This window comes from Ranitomeya imitator, chromosome 3 (assembly GCF_032444005.1).
Source record: "Ranitomeya imitator isolate aRanImi1 chromosome 3, aRanImi1.pri, whole genome shotgun sequence".
Classification (NCBI taxonomy): domain Eukaryota; kingdom Metazoa; phylum Chordata; class Amphibia; order Anura; family Dendrobatidae; genus Ranitomeya; species Ranitomeya imitator.
Genome location: NC_091284.1, coordinates 264,066,237 through 264,082,088, shown reverse-complemented (window position 1 = coordinate 264,082,088; position 15,852 = coordinate 264,066,237). Strand labels below are relative to the sequence as shown.

At 40.9% G+C, this 15,852-nt stretch overlaps 1 protein-coding gene across 8 annotated transcripts in view; it reads right to left on the bottom strand.

The window, feature by feature from the left end:
- Positions 1–15,852, bottom strand: part of CUEDC1 (CUE domain containing 1) — a 227,995-nt gene that overhangs the window by 176,168 nt on the left and 35,975 nt on the right. The gene's annotated exons all lie outside the window — the stretch shown is intronic.

The following is a 15,852-nucleotide window of genomic DNA, read 5'->3' as shown; positions in this document are numbered from 1 at the left end:
TTTTGCGCTTCTTGTTGTCAGAACTTTTTCAAATAAAACCTACATTACTAAATAATACATTCATATTAACTCCTAATACCTATATTTAAAGAAAACACCTGGCATATTGTGAAAATGCCACTTGGACCTCTTCAAAAAGTGATTTTTTATTTTTTAAAAATGCGTAGAAATTCATAATAGAGGCTAAAAGTTTGACTCAAATAGAAAATAAAATCCAGCATAACCCCTTAATATAACATTTTAAAGTGCACAGAATCCAAATATATCGCTTAGACCAGGGGTGGGGAATTTTTTTTCTGCCAAGGGCCATTTGGATATTTATACCATCCTTCTCCATATCTGTCTACGTTTTATATGTCTTGAGAGAATCAGAGCAAGAAAGACAAAGAATCTAGTTGAACTCTGGAAATTCTAATCTGACATGTATCACTTTACGCAGCAATACCTTTGGACTGCTTTTACGTATTCCAGTGTTTCTGAGACTACTTTTTCATGACGCACTGTACTTTACGTTAATATTATATTTAGGTATACGTGTTTTGAATTTAATAAACAAATGACTAAAATTTTTGAAAAAATTATATTTAACTTTGATTGTGTCTGCCCAAAAATCAGATTTATTTATTATGCATTGCTTATATAGTGCTATCATATTCTGCAAGGCTTTACAGACCAGTGAAAAACGGACTGCACTCCGTTGGCAAGTGAGTGATGTCCAATTTTTTCACAGACCCATAGATTGCATTATCGATTTTGATCCAATACTCAGATCAATATTGGACATGTCTCTGCGATTTTGCGGGGAATGCTTCGTTTGAAAATAATGACGGCCATGTGAACAGCCCTATTCATCATTATAGGTAGTTGTATAGGTTCTCACTGTGGTTCGCTGGAGTCCCAAAGCTTTAGAAATGGCGTTATAACCTTTTCCAGATTGATAGAACCCAATTAACAGAATTTCTATGAACACAACGTGTAACTTTTGAGGACCTTTTATTCTACTTAACTTTGTCAGGCAGGTCCTATTTAAGTGATTTCTTGATTGAGAACAGGTGGCTGCGTGTGGCTAGAGAATTTGAACTTGGCTTCCCAAAGATGTGATAAACCACAGTTAATGTTTTAAGGGTGGAGAGGGGTGGTCAATCACTTTTTCACACAGGCCCCTATAGGTTTGGATTTCTTTGTGTCTATCAGTAATGTTCCAGCTTATTCACCAATGATAGAATACACGGTTTGGCCAAAGGATTTCAACCTCCAAACTTCTTTAACCCCTTAACAGCCAGAGGTTATTATTGGTAGTGCATTTTCATTTTTTGCTCTCCTTCTTCTAAGAGCCATAACTTTTTTATTTTTTGGTCAAACTGGCCATGGGAGGGATTGTTTTTTGCGGGACAAGTTGTACTTTTGAACGACTCCATTGGTTTTACCATATTGTGTACTGGAAAGCGGGAAAAAAAATCCAACTGCAGTGAAATTGCAAAAAAAGTGCAATTCCACTATTGCTTTTTTGTTTTGTTTTTTTACTAGGTTCACTAAATGCTAATACTGACCAGCCATTATGATTGTCCATGTCATTACAAGTTCATAGACACCAATCATGTAAGGGTAATTTTTTAACTAAGTAGTGAAAAAAAATTCCAAAGTTTGTAAAAAAAAAAAAAAAAATTGCGCCATATTCCAACACCCTTAGCGTCTCCATTTTTCGCAATCTCTGGTTGGGCAAGGGCTTATTTTTTGCGCGCCGAGCTGACGTTTTTAGCAAAAAACTAGGGATAGAGGGCACCATCAAACAATCATTTATGTGTTCAACCTGCCGCATGTCAAAAATACAGACTATACAAAAACAAGAAAAGAGACATGCACCAAAGCAGGTTTCACCATATAAAGTTACAAAATTATATTAATGTCAGTTGACCATACACTACAAAAATTAAAAACATTTAAAATCACAAAAAATATAAGCAGACTGCACCCAGATAGATTGTAATGATATAATTTTGGTGCAGATACGATCTTTTGATCGCCCGTTATTTCATTTTATTGCAATGTTGCGGCAACCAATAAAATGTAATTCTGGCGTTTTGACTTTTTTTCTCATAACGCCGCTTAGCAATTGGGTTAATTATTTTTTATATTCATAGATTGGGCGATTTTGAATGCGGCGATAGCAAATATGTGTATGTTTGATTTTTTGTTTTAGTTTGAATGAGGTAGAAGGGGGGGTGATTTGAACTGTTATAATATATATATATTTAATTTTTTTAGGAAATGTTTTTTCTTTTTTAACTTTTGACATGCTTGAATAGCCTCCATGGGAGACTAGAAGCTGCCGTAACCCGATCGGCTCTGCTACTACATACAGGCGATGATCAGATCGCCTATATATAGCAGAATTGCTCACTTGCTATGAGCGTAGATCACCGGGTGTCGCTCATAGCAATCTGCAGTGACAATCATAGAGGTCTGCTTGAGACCTCTGGTTGTCATACCAACCCATCAGCGACCCACGGTCATGTGACACGGTGCCAATGGGCAGGATTTCCGGCTCCCTTGCCAGAAGCCTGTGTTGAATGCCGCTGTCAGAGTTTGATAACGGCATTTAACAGGCTAACAGCCGTGGGTGGATCGCGATTCCACCTCCAGCTGTTAGCGGCACATGTCAGCTGTTCAAAACAGCTGACATGTGCAGGAAAAGATGTGGGCTCAGCGGCACATGTCAGGGAGTCAGACATCGGCGTACTATTATGCCCAATGTCGGAAAGGAGTTAAAAAGTCACTTTGGCACCTTTTTAAGGACTCAGTTTTCTAGTAAGTTTTCACAATGAAAACATGCTCCTCCAAACTGTATCTGAACATTGTTAAATGAATTACATGGAAAATGCAAGCGCCACACAAAAACTACTGATGAGCAGAAAGGCATGCAACAAGTCTATCCCATAGAGGAGACAACCAGCGGAGCAACAAGTCAGCATGACCATTCGGCGCAAAGATGTTTCTCGTTACTGTTGCAGAGGTTCATTCACTTCTCATGAACCAATGTACAGTCCAAGTTTCAGTGCGGTCGACAGTCTCTTTTAGTAGTTACAGCAATTTTTACAGGTAAAGTAGCGAGTGGATCATCCTGTAGATGAGCTGTCGCGTCCATGTCAGATGACCCACAGTCGCTTTGTGCATTAAAGTACGTATTTGGACAGTGAAACATGGGTGTTTGAGTCTGACCTAAAACAAAGCAAGGTGAATATTCTCTGAATGTAGTGATTTCCTAATTTTTTTTCCCAGTGGTTGTATTCTGATTTGTAATATAAAAAAAAAGTGAAAAGAGCTTTAGATGGAATCCTCAGTAAAAACTTTCTGATCTTTGATGGCCATTGCAGAAATAAAATAATAAGCAGAAACATATGATTTTATTATTTTAACTGATTGCTGACCATCAGAAGGCAGAATGTTGTAACTGGAAACCCCTTTAGATGTGAAAAATCTACTATATATTTGTCTAAGGGTCACTTCTGTCTTTCTGTCACGGATATTCATTGGTCGCGGCCTCTGTTTGTCATGGAATCCAAGTCGCTGTTTGGTCATGGCAAAACGCCCACGACCATTGCCACGACCAATCAGAGACGAGTGCAGTCCGGCGGCAACATGGCTGCTCCTTCCTCCCCTCCAGTCAGCGCTCACACAGGGTTAATGGAAGCGCTAATGGACCGCGTTATGCCGCGGTGTAACGCACTCCATTAACGCTGCTATTAACCCTGTGTGACCAACTTTTTTACTATTGATGCTGCCTATGCAGCATCAATAGTAAAAACATCTAATGTTAAAAATAATAAAAAAATAAAAAATCATCATATACTCACCTTCCGGCGCCTTTCCCGCTCCTCGCGACGCTCCGGTGACCGCTCTATGCAAGCGGCAGGTTCCAGTGGCAAGGATGGTATGCGACAAGGACCTGCCATGACGTCACGGTCATGTGACCGCGACGTCATCAAAGGTCCTGCACCCATACCAACCCTGGGACCGGAAGCTGCCGTGTGCACAGCACACAGGGCCAGGACTTCAACAGAGGGTGAGTATATGTTTATTTTTTATTATAAGTCTGTATACTACGTGGCTCTGTGCTGTATACTCCGTCGCTGGGCAATTTACTACGTGGCTGTGCAATCTACTACGTGGCTGTGCAATCTACTACGTGGCTGTGCATTCTACTACGTGACTGTGCATTCTACTACGTGGCTGGGCAATATACTACGTGGCTGGGCAATATACTACGTGGCTGGGCAATATACTACGTGGCTGGGCAATATACTACGTGGCTGGGCAATATACTACGCGGACATGCATATTCTAGAATACCCGATGCGTTAGAATTGGGCCACCATCTAGTATTTCATAAAAATATAAAGTGCAAATATAGAAACAAAATATTTTCACAAAATGAGAGCAATTACAATAAGGATCTACATAATAAAAACAATTGTCAACAACACAAAGGTTCATCTACGTACTCATTCCTCTCGCAGCTTTCTAGAAAGACATACACTAATCAGATTATGCTCTTTAGTAAACTCCGAGACGAGTGGATTACTTCTTAATTTCATTTCAGTGTCGACATACCAGTAAGAGGGCCTATTTTTTGAGACAGACCTTGTATTAGCATTACCACATGCTAAAAGTTGTGAAAAAAGTCTGAGTGACGTTGATTAACTCTTCAAAGTGTTTTAGAAAAACTAAAGTGGGATGAATGAATAAATAATATAAAATAAACACCAACTTGTAAAGCAATTTCTCTTAAATTCTACTGTTTGTTGACATGACGAGCTCCGAACTGAATGCCACTTTTACACTCCTTTAGATATGCCAAAAAAGCATATTTTTGCATTCTATACTCAAGGAATTCATCCAAGGGTATAGTGACTATTTTGGACCCACAGGTGCGACATAAAAGTTCATAAAGCTAGGCAGCAAAAATGAAAAATTACATTTTATCCACACAAATGTTGCCTCTAAGACTTTTCTTTTAAATAATAAGAGAAGATGGACCACATAATTTGTTACAAAATTTCTTCCGAATGTAGCAATATCCCATATGTGGTCTAAAATTGCTGTATGGGTGCACGGCCAGGATAGGAAGGGAAGGACTGCAACTTTTCTTGAACAGATTCGCCATTTCACATCTGCTGACTCTTTGAGGTGCCTAAACAGTAGAAACACCCTACAAGTGACCCCACAGATGCTCTACAGTATGTTATAACATTGGGATGTGAAATCAAAAAAATAGGTTTCTTCCATTAAATGTTGCTTTAGTTCCACATTTATAAAAACCTCACAAGAGATAATAGGAGAAAATGGGCCCAACAAAGCAATTTCTCCAAAATGTGGCAATGCAATGTAAAATAAGTGAATGCAATGCAATGTAAAATAAGTGAAACTACTGCTTTGACAAACAACAGGGCTCGGAAGGGAAGAAACACTGCTTTAACTCTGAAGCACAAATGTTGTTGAAATGCTTTGTTCGCATCATTTCCATAACCCCGAGGTGCCAGAACAGCAGAATAAACCTCAAAATGATCCCATTTCAAAATATACACCCTTCATGGAATTTATCTCAGGGCATAAATGAGCATTTTGCTCCACAGGTATGTCACAGAAATCATCAGAATATGCCATAATGTACCAGAGCAGCAGAAACCCTCACAATTGTTAACCCACATTGCAAATTGCTCTTGGGGAAATCAGCTATGGGTGCACTTGATGTTGCAAAGAGATAATTGCAAAAATGCCATTTTATTGCACAATACATAGTGCTCAGCTGGTGTTTCTGGAGACATGCCCATAAATTGTTAAACAGGCAGTACAAAACTTAATTGTTGCCCTTTCTCAAAGTAAGATCGGTAAAGGTACAACACAACTCACTAAGAAGCTGAAAAGTGCTCCGGCTGCGGTTAAAACTAAGCGATCTATGTGCAAAACACAACTGCACTGTACCTTCCTTAACCCCTTTACCCCCAAGGGTGGTTTGCACGTTAATGACCGGGCCAATTTTTACAATTCTGACCACTGTCCCTTTATGAGGTTATAACTCTGGAACGCTTCAATGGATTCCAGTGATTCTGACATTGTTTTCTCGTGACATATTGTACTTCATGACAATGGTAAAAATTATTTAATAGTACTTGCGTTTATTTGTGAAAAAAACGGAAATTTGGCGAAAATTATGAAAATTTCGCAATTTTCCAACTTTGAATTTTTATGCAATTAAATCACAGATATATGTCCCACAAAATACTTAATAATGGAAACAGGAACACATGGGCTACTTGCACAGTGAACAAGTCTGTATGATCATACAGACTTGTTCACTGTGCAAGTAGCCCATGTGTTCCTGTTTCCATAATTGTTCTCTTGTGTCTACAAGACTGGGGAGTTCCACCACTCCTCTTGGGCTATCTGCACAAAAGCTGTTCTACCCTGTATGCACACATGGATTTTTCCTCTCTGAACCCTGTTCACACAGGTTATATACAGATGATCAGGTTTTTAAATACATCAGATAGGGATTGCATACATTAGTTAGAACTGCTCTGATAAGGGTATACCGTGAAGATTGGTAGAGCAGCTTAGTATACATTTTTTGAAAAAAACGTATCAACCAAATACCCTGTTTTTTACATCTTTTACTAGCACTTGCGGATTACTGCAACATTTTTTCAAACTGAGTGTTTTTGGTTTCACTATTCTCTTTTGTGTCTTCAAAATACTTAATAAGTAACATTTCCCACAAGTCTACTTTACATCAGCACAATTTTGGAACCAAAATTTTTTTTTGTTAGGGAGTTATAAGGGTTAAAAGTTGACCAGCAATTTCTCATTTTTACAACACCATTTTTTTTTAGGGACCACATCTCATTTGAAGTCATTTTGAGGGGTCTATATGATAGAAAATACCCAAGTGTGTGACACCATTTTAAAAACTGCACCCCTCATGGTGCTCAAAACCATATTCAAGAAGTTTATTAACCCTTCTGGTGCTTCACAGGAATTTTTGGAATGTTTAAATAAAAATGAACATTTAACTTTTTTTCACAAAAAAATTAATTCAGCTCCAATTTGTTTTATTTTACCAAGGGTAACAGGAGAAAATGGACCGCAAAAGTTGTTGTACAATTTGTCCTGAGTACACCGATACCCCATATGTGGGGGTAAACCACTGTTTGGGCGCATGACAGAGCTCGGAAGCGAAGGAGCGCCATTTGACTTTTCAATGCAAAATTGACTGGAATCGAGATGGGACACCATGTTGCGTTTGGAGAGCCCCTGATGTGCCTAAACATTGAAACCCCCCACAAGTGACAACATTTTGGAAAGTAGACCCCCTAAGGAACTTATCTAGAGGTGTGGTGAGCACTTTGACCCACCAAGTGCTTCACAGAACTTTATAATGCAGAACCGTAAAAATAAAAAATCATATTTTTTCACAAAAATTATCTTTTCGCCCCCAATTTTTTATTTTCCCAAGGGTAAGAGAAGAAATTGGACCCCAAAAGTTGTTGTACAATTTGTCCTGAGTACGCTGATACCCCATATGTGGGGGTAAACCACTGTTTGGGCGCATGGGAGAGCTCGGAAGGGAAGGAGCACTGTTTGACTTTTCAATGCAAAATTGACAGGAATTGAGATGGGACGCCATGTTGCGTTTGGAGAGCCACTGATGTGCCTAAACATTGAAACCCCCCACAAGTGACACCATTTTGGAAAGTAGACCCCCTAAGGAACTTATCTAGATGTATGGTGAGCGCTTTGACCCACCAAGGGCTTCACAGAAGTTTATAATGCAGAGCCGTAAAAATAAAACAAACATTTTTTCCCACAAAAATTATTTTTTAGCCCCCAGTTTTGTATTTTCCCGAGGGTAACAGGAGAAATTGGACCCCCAAATTTGTTGTCCAATTTGTCGTGAGTGCGCCGATACCCCATAAGTGGGGGGGAACCACTGTTTGGGCGCATGGGAGGGCTCGGAAGGGAAGGAGCTCCATTTGGAATGCAGACTTAGATGGAATGGTCTGCAGGTGTCACATTGCGTTTGCAGAGCCCCTAATGTACCTAAACAGTAGAAACCCCCCACAAGTGACACCATTTTGGAAAGTAGACCCCCTAAGGAACTTATCTAGATGTGTGGTGAAGTGTGCACAGAAGTTTATAATGCAGAGCCGTAAAAATAAAACAAAAATTTTTTCCCACAAAAATTATTTTTTAGCCCCCAGTTTTGTATTTTCCCGAGGGTAAGAGGAGAAATTCGACCCCAAAAGTTGTTGTCCAATTTGTCCTGAGTATGCTGATACCCCATATGTGGAGGGAACCACCGTTTGGGCGCATGGGAGGGCTCGGAAGGGAAGGAGTGCCATTTGGAATGCAGACTTAGATGGAATAGTCTGCAGGCGTCACATTGCGTTTGCAGAGCCCCTAATGTACCTAAACAGTAGAAACCCCCAAGTGACCCCATATTGGAAACTAGACCCCCCAGGGAACTCATCTAGATGTGTTGGGAGAACTTTGAACCCCCAAGTGTTTCACTACAGTTTATAACGCAGAGCCGTGAAAATAAAAAATCTTTTTTTTTTTCCCACAAAAATTATTTTTTAGCCCCTAGTTTGTTTTTTCCCAAGGGTAACAGGAGAAATTGGACCCCAAAAGTTGTTGTCCTATTTGTCCTGAGTACGCTGATACCCCATATGTTGGGGCAAACCCCTGTTTGGGCACACGGGAGAGCTCGGAAGGGAAGGAGCACTGTTTTACTTTTTCAACGCAGAATTGGCTGGAATTGAGATCGGACGCCATGTCGTGTTTGGAGAGCCCCTGATGTGCCTAAACAGTGGAAACCCTCCAATTATAACTGAAGCCCTAATCCAAACACACCCCTAACCCTAATTCCAACGGTAACCCTAACCACACCCCTAACCCTGACACACCCCTAACCCTAATCCCAACCCTATTCCCAACTGTAAATGTAATCTAAACCCTAACCGTAACTTTAGCCCCAACCCTAACTGTAGCCCCAACCCTAACTGTAGCCCCAACCCTAACCCTAGCCCTAACCCTAGCCCTAGCCCCAACCCTAACCCTAACGGGAAAATGGATATAAATACATTTTTTTAATTTTTCCCTAACTAAGGGGGTGATGAAGGGGGGTTTGATTTACTTTTTAGCGGATTTTTATGATTGGCAGCCGTCACACACTGAAAGACGCTTTTCATTGCAAAAAATATTTTTTGCGTTACCACATTTTGAGAGCTATAATTTTTCCATATTTTGGTCCACAGAGTCATGTGAGGTCTTGTTTTTTGCGGGACGAGTTGACGATTTTATTGGTAACATTTTCAGGCACGTGACATTTTTTGATCGCTTTTTATTCCGATTTTTGTGAGGAAGAATGACCAAAAAACAGCTATTCATGAATTTCTTTTGGGGGAGGCGTTTATACCGTTCCGCGTTTGGTAAAATTGATAAAGCAGTTTTATTCTTCGGGTCAGTACGATTACAGCGACACCTCATTTATATCATTTTTTTATGTTTTGGCGCTTTTATACGATAAAAACTATTTTACGGAAAATATAATTATTTTTGCATCGCTTTATTCTCAGGACTATAACTTTTTTATGTTTTTGCTGATGATGCTGTATGGCAGCTCGTTTTTTGCGGGACAAGATGACGCTTTCAGCGGTACCATGGTTATTTATATCCATCTTTTTGATCGCGTGTTATTCCACTTTTTGTTCGGCGGTATGATAATAAAGCGTTGTTTTTTGCCTCGTTTTTTTTTTTTTTTTCTTACGGTGTTTACTGATTGGGTTAACTAGTGGGCCAGTTTTATAGGTTGGGCCGTTACGGACGCGGCGATACTAAATATGTGTACTTTTATTGTTTTGTTTTTTTTATTTAGATAAAGAAATGTATTTATGGGAATAATATTATTTTTTTTTTTTCATTATTTTGGAATATTTTTTTTAATTTTTTTTTACACATTTGAAAAATTTTTTTTTCACTTTTTTACTTTGTCCCGGGGGGGACATCACAGATCAGTGATCTGACAGTTTGCACAGCACTCTGTCAGATCACCGATCTGATAGGAGTGCAGGCTGCTTCACAGTGCCTGCTCTGAGCAGGCTCTGTGAAGCCACCTCCCTCCCTGCAGGACCCGGATCCGCAGCCATCTTGGATCCGGGCCTGGAGCAGGGAGGGAGGGAGGTAAGACCCTCGCAGCAACGCGATCACATCGCGTTGCTGCGGGGGGCTCAGGGAAGCCCGCAGGGAGCCCCCTCCCTGCACGGTGCTTCCCTGCACCGCCGGCACATCGCAATCATCTTTGATCGCGGTGTGCCGGGGGTTAATGTGCCGGGGGCGGTCCGTGACCGCTCCTGGCACATAGTGCCGGATGTCAGCTGCGATAGGCAGCTGACACCCGGCCGCGATCGGCGGCGCTCCCCCCGTGAGCGCTGCCGATCGCATATGACGTACTATTGCGTCCTTGGGAAGTAAAGCCCACCCCACATGGACGCAATAGTACGTCTAATGGCAGAAAGGGGTTAATTACCTATGACGATGTTGAGGAGAGCCATAAGATCAAATACTTAATTAACCTCAAGACATAAGAGATTGAGAGAAACGACCCATAAAGTGTATTGTTTAACCTTACATAAGCTTGCTTGGATCAAAAGTGTAACACTAAAGATGGCTGCCATTTCCTGTTTCACCACACCATGTTCTGGTATCCAAGATGACGCCCACCGTGATGACATCATGGATCCGCACACGGTGACGCCAACAATGATGACCTCATGGACCAACCCATGGACTAGCTCATTGCCCAACCCACTAACCAATGGAATAGATCCGATCACTCCCATTTTAGAGCTAACCGAGCCCCCATACAGGGGTTATATAAACCTATGTTCGGATTAAATAAATGTCTTGGAGCTGAGCCATAGATTGATCAAGGAGAGCTTACTGTGTCCAACTGTGTGTTGTCTGAAGTGATTTCTTTAGTGTGCACCTGATCAATATCCATTAGACCAGGAGTAGGCAACTAGTTAACATTTCTTATTGTTCAACCTAACAACGAGTACTGCAGGACATTACTTCAACGGGTGATAAGGAGCAGTACTTGTCAGGCACTACTAAGCAATGTACATGGTGCGGTGTTCCACCAATACATCACTTAGTTACAGCCGCTGCTAGAGCAGTTTTTAACGGTGGGTGTGCCGGTTGTTGGACGCACAATCTCATATTGATGACGTATCCAATATTACCGGCTTTAGGCTACAAGTCTGCAGTCACTCTACATGACTGCAGATTTGTGAATTCTCACATCACGTGCACTGCCTGCTGTGGAGATTTTCCTGTGTCGGGAGCATGCGATTTGCATACTTCCAACCATTTCAACTAGGCGTGTACAGTCTCACTCAATGTACTTGCATTGAGCGAGGCCGCACAAGACTAGTCGGTACGAGAACGGATGTATAAAAATCGCATACTTGTTGTCAAGGGCCCGCCACCGGCACAGAAGGATCCGCACAGCACGCAGTGCATGTGATGTGAGGATTCACAAGTCTGCAGTCATGTAGAGTTGTAGTCTAAGGCCGGACAACTGCTTTCAGTAGGTTCTTTCATCTGCAGCGATGCAATACATGTTGATTAACTGCAGTTTTGGCACACTGCAAAGCTCAGAAGTGAAGCCATTTGTTTTGAGAAAGTGAATTTTGCTGGACTGTTAGCATTTTACAAAAATGTATTTGATTTTGCATTGCCATACTCAGAGCTGTATTTTTCCACTGAAAAAGCAGTGTGGTGGTTTGTTTTTTGTTTAGGATGAGTTGAAGTTTCTATTGGATCCAATTTGAACTACATACCATATCTTATTGATTATTTTATTGCTATGATTATTTGAGTCGTAAATTGAAAAAAAAAACAGCAATTCATGTATTACATTTACTCATATTTTTATACCATTCATCCTGAATCCGGCCGTAGAAGGTCTTTATGTTTAGCTCAAGCACCTTCTTGATTTGTGCATCTGTTATGGAGTGATATTCTTCTCCCTCTAGGACCGAACAGTTACCTCCACCTTCTGCTGCTAATTACTCACCTGTGCTGTAGGTTTAAATACATTCAGTTGGTGCAGCATGGTGTGGGTATTAGCTCTTGTCTCTGTCTAGTTGGATGTACTAACAGTCGGTTAGTTCCTTCTCAGAGGACTCTTGGAGGATTTCTGGTGTGACATCTTGGTTGTCTTTTCAAGCTAAGTGTTCCCCTTGTTTGTCTACCCTAGTTATAACCCCATCTCCTTCCTATGAAGAGCATATCACTAGGGTCAGGCAGGGATTATGAGCAGAAACTATAAAGGGACGGTTAGGGCAGACAGGGTGGTTTTAGATCTGCCTAGGGGTCTGCACTCCCCAAGCGTTTGCGCTTCCCTCTCCCTGTTGTACACTTATCCTTCACCCAGCGTGACATTATGTGTAGATTTTTGTTTACTTTTAGTAGCAAAACATTTTCCTGTATTTTCTTCCTACCTTATTCATATACAGTACAGACCAAAAGTTTGGACACACCTTCTCATTTAAAGATTTTTCTGTATTTTCATGACTATGAAAATTGTACATTCAGACTGAAGGCATCAAAACTATGAATTAACACATGTGGAATTATATACTTAATAAAAAAAGTGTGAAACAACTGAAATTATGTCTTATAATCTAGGTTCTTCAAAGTAGCCACCTTTTGCTTTGATGACTGCTTTGCACACTCTTGGCATTCTCTTGATGAGCTTCAAGAGATAGTCACCGGGAATGTTCTTCCAACAATCTTGAAGGAGTTCCCAGAGATGCTTAGCACTTGTTGGCCCTTTTGCCTTTACTCTGCGGTCCAGCTCACCCTAAACCATATCAATTTGGTTCAGTTCTGGTTACTGTGGAGACTAGGTCATCTGGCGTAGCATCCCATCACTCTCCTTCTTGGTCAAATAGCCCTTACACAGCCTGGAGGTGTGTTTGGGGTCATCGTCCTGTTGAAAAATAAATGATGGTCAAACTAAACGCAAACGGAATGGAATAGCATGCCGCTGCAAGGTGCTGTGGTAGCCATGCTGGTTCAGTATGCCTTCAATTTTGAATAAATCCCCAACAGTGTCACCAGCAAAGCACCCCCACACAATCACATCTCCTCCTCCATGCTTCACGGTGACAACCAGGCATATAGAGTCCATCTGTTCACCTTTTCTACATCGCGCAAAGACACGGTGGTTGGAATCAAAGATCTCAAATTTGGACTCATGTCCATTACTTGTGTTCTTTAGCCCAAACAAGTATCTTCTGCTTGTTAAGATACTAAACAAAGTTATACCTGCGCTGAGTAACACAATCCTCCGTACCCTGCGATCTATGTTGTCCAAAAAGAAGTGTGCAAGTTACCAAACACTAAAAACTAAAACATGACCGCAATGTGGATAAAGATCCTGTTATATAAAATGCCAGGAGTGTCTTATTGCCAAATAAATGAATATAGCAAGTTGTTACCTTAGTTGGTAATGATAAGGACTTGCAGGCTCCTTGTGGTAATCTTGCTGGACTGTATCCACTGCGTCCGTGATTCCGGTATGTGTCTTCAGGTAAAGCTGCTATGGGCGCTGCCCCGGCTGGCGGCAGAACGCTCCCAGCACGCCTACCACGCGGAATGAGTGAGCGCTGGAGTAGCCGCTAGGTTCTCTGCTTCGGCATCACGGACGCAGTGGATACAGTCCAGCAAGATTACCACAAGGAGCCTGCAAGTCCTTATCATTACCAACTAAGGTAACAACTTGCTATATTCATTTATTTGGCAATAAGACACTCCTGGCATTTTATATAACAGGATCTTTATCCACATTGCGGTCATGTTTTAGTTTTTAGTGTTTGGTAACTTGCACACTTCTTTTTGGACAACATAGATTGCAGGGTACGGAGGATTGTGTTACTCAGCGCAGGTATAACTTTGTTTAGTATCTTTATAGACTACGATACAAAAGGGTGGAATTGTATCATTACCTGCTGCGGAGTCTTAAAGGGAACCTGTCACCTGAATTTGGAGGGAACAATCTTCAGCCATGGAGGCGGGGTTTTGGGGTTTTTGATTCACCCTTTCCTTACCCGCTGGCTGCATGCTGGCTGCAATATTGGATTGAAGTTCATTCTCTGTCCTCCGTAGTACATGCCTGCACAAGACAATCTTGCCTTGCGCAGGCGTGTACTATGGAGGACAGAGAATGAACTTCAATCCAATATTGCAGCCAGGATGCAGCCAGCGGGTAAGGAAAGGGTGAATCAAAAACCCAAAAACCCCGCCTCCATGGCTGAAGATTGTTCCCTCCAAATTCAGGTGACAGTGTCCCTTTAAGGTCAGAAGCGCTACTGGTTTTCCTATAAAAACACTATCTTCTGCTTGTTGCCTGTCGTTAGCCGTGGTTTCCTAGCAGCTATTTTACCATGAAGGCTTGCTGCACAAAGTCTCCTCTTAACAGTTGTTGTAGAGATATGTCTGCTGCTAGAACTCTGTATGGCATTGACCTGGTTTCTAATCTGAGCTGCTGTTAACCTACAATTTCTGAGGCTGGTGACTCTGATAAACTTATCCTCAGAAGCAGAGGTGACTCTTGGTCTTCCTTTCCTGGGGCGGTCCTCATGTGAGCCAGTTTCTTTGTAGCGCTTGATGGTTTTTGCAACTGCACTTGGGGACACTTTCAAAGTTTTCACAATTTTTTCGGACTGACTGAACTTCATTTCTTAATGTAATGATGGCCACTCGTTTTTTTACTTAGCTGCTTTTTTTCTTGCCGTAATACAAATTCTAAAAGTCTATTCAGTAGGACTATCAGCTGTGTATTCACCAGACTTCTGCACAATACAACTGATGGTCGCAACACCATTTATAAGGCAAGAAATCCCACTTATTAAACCTGACAGGGCACACCTGTGAAGTGAAAACCATTCCAGGTGACTATCTCTTGAAGCTCATCAAGAGAATGCCAAGAGTGTGCAAAGCAGTCATCAAAGCAAAAGGTGGATACTTTGAAGAACCTAGATAATAAGACATAATTTCAGTTGTTTCACACTTTTTTGTCAAGTATATAATTCCACATATGCTAATTCATAGTTTTGATGCCTTCAGTGTAAATGTACAATTTTCACAGTTATGAAAATACAGAAAATTTTTTTAACCCCTTCAAGACCCAGCCTATTTTGACCTTAAAGACCTTGCCGTTTTTTGCAATTCTGACCAGTGTCCCTTTATCAGGTAATAACTCAGGAACGCTTCAACGGATCCTAGCGGTTCTGAGATTGTTTTTTCGTGACATATTGGGCTTCATGTTAGTGGTAAATTTAGGTCAATAAATTCTGCGTTTATTTGTGATAAAAACGGAAATTTGGCGAAAATTTTGAAAATTTCGCAATTTTCACATTTTTAATTTTTATTCTGTTAAACCAGAGAGTTATGTGACACAAAATAGTTAATAAATAACATTTCCCACATGTTTACTTTACATCAGCACAATTTTGGAAACAATATTTTTTTTTGCTAGGAAGTTATAAGGGTTAAAATTTGACCAGCGATTTCTCATTTTTACAACGAAATTTACAAAACCATTTTTTTTAAGGGACCACCTCACATTTGAAGTCAGTTTGAGGGGTCTATATGGCTGAAAATACCCAAAAGTGACACCATTCTAAAAACTGCACCCCTCAAGGTGCTCAAAACCACATTCAAGAAGTTTATTAACCCTTCAGGTGCTTCACAGCAGCAGAAGCAACATGGAAGGAAAAAATGAAC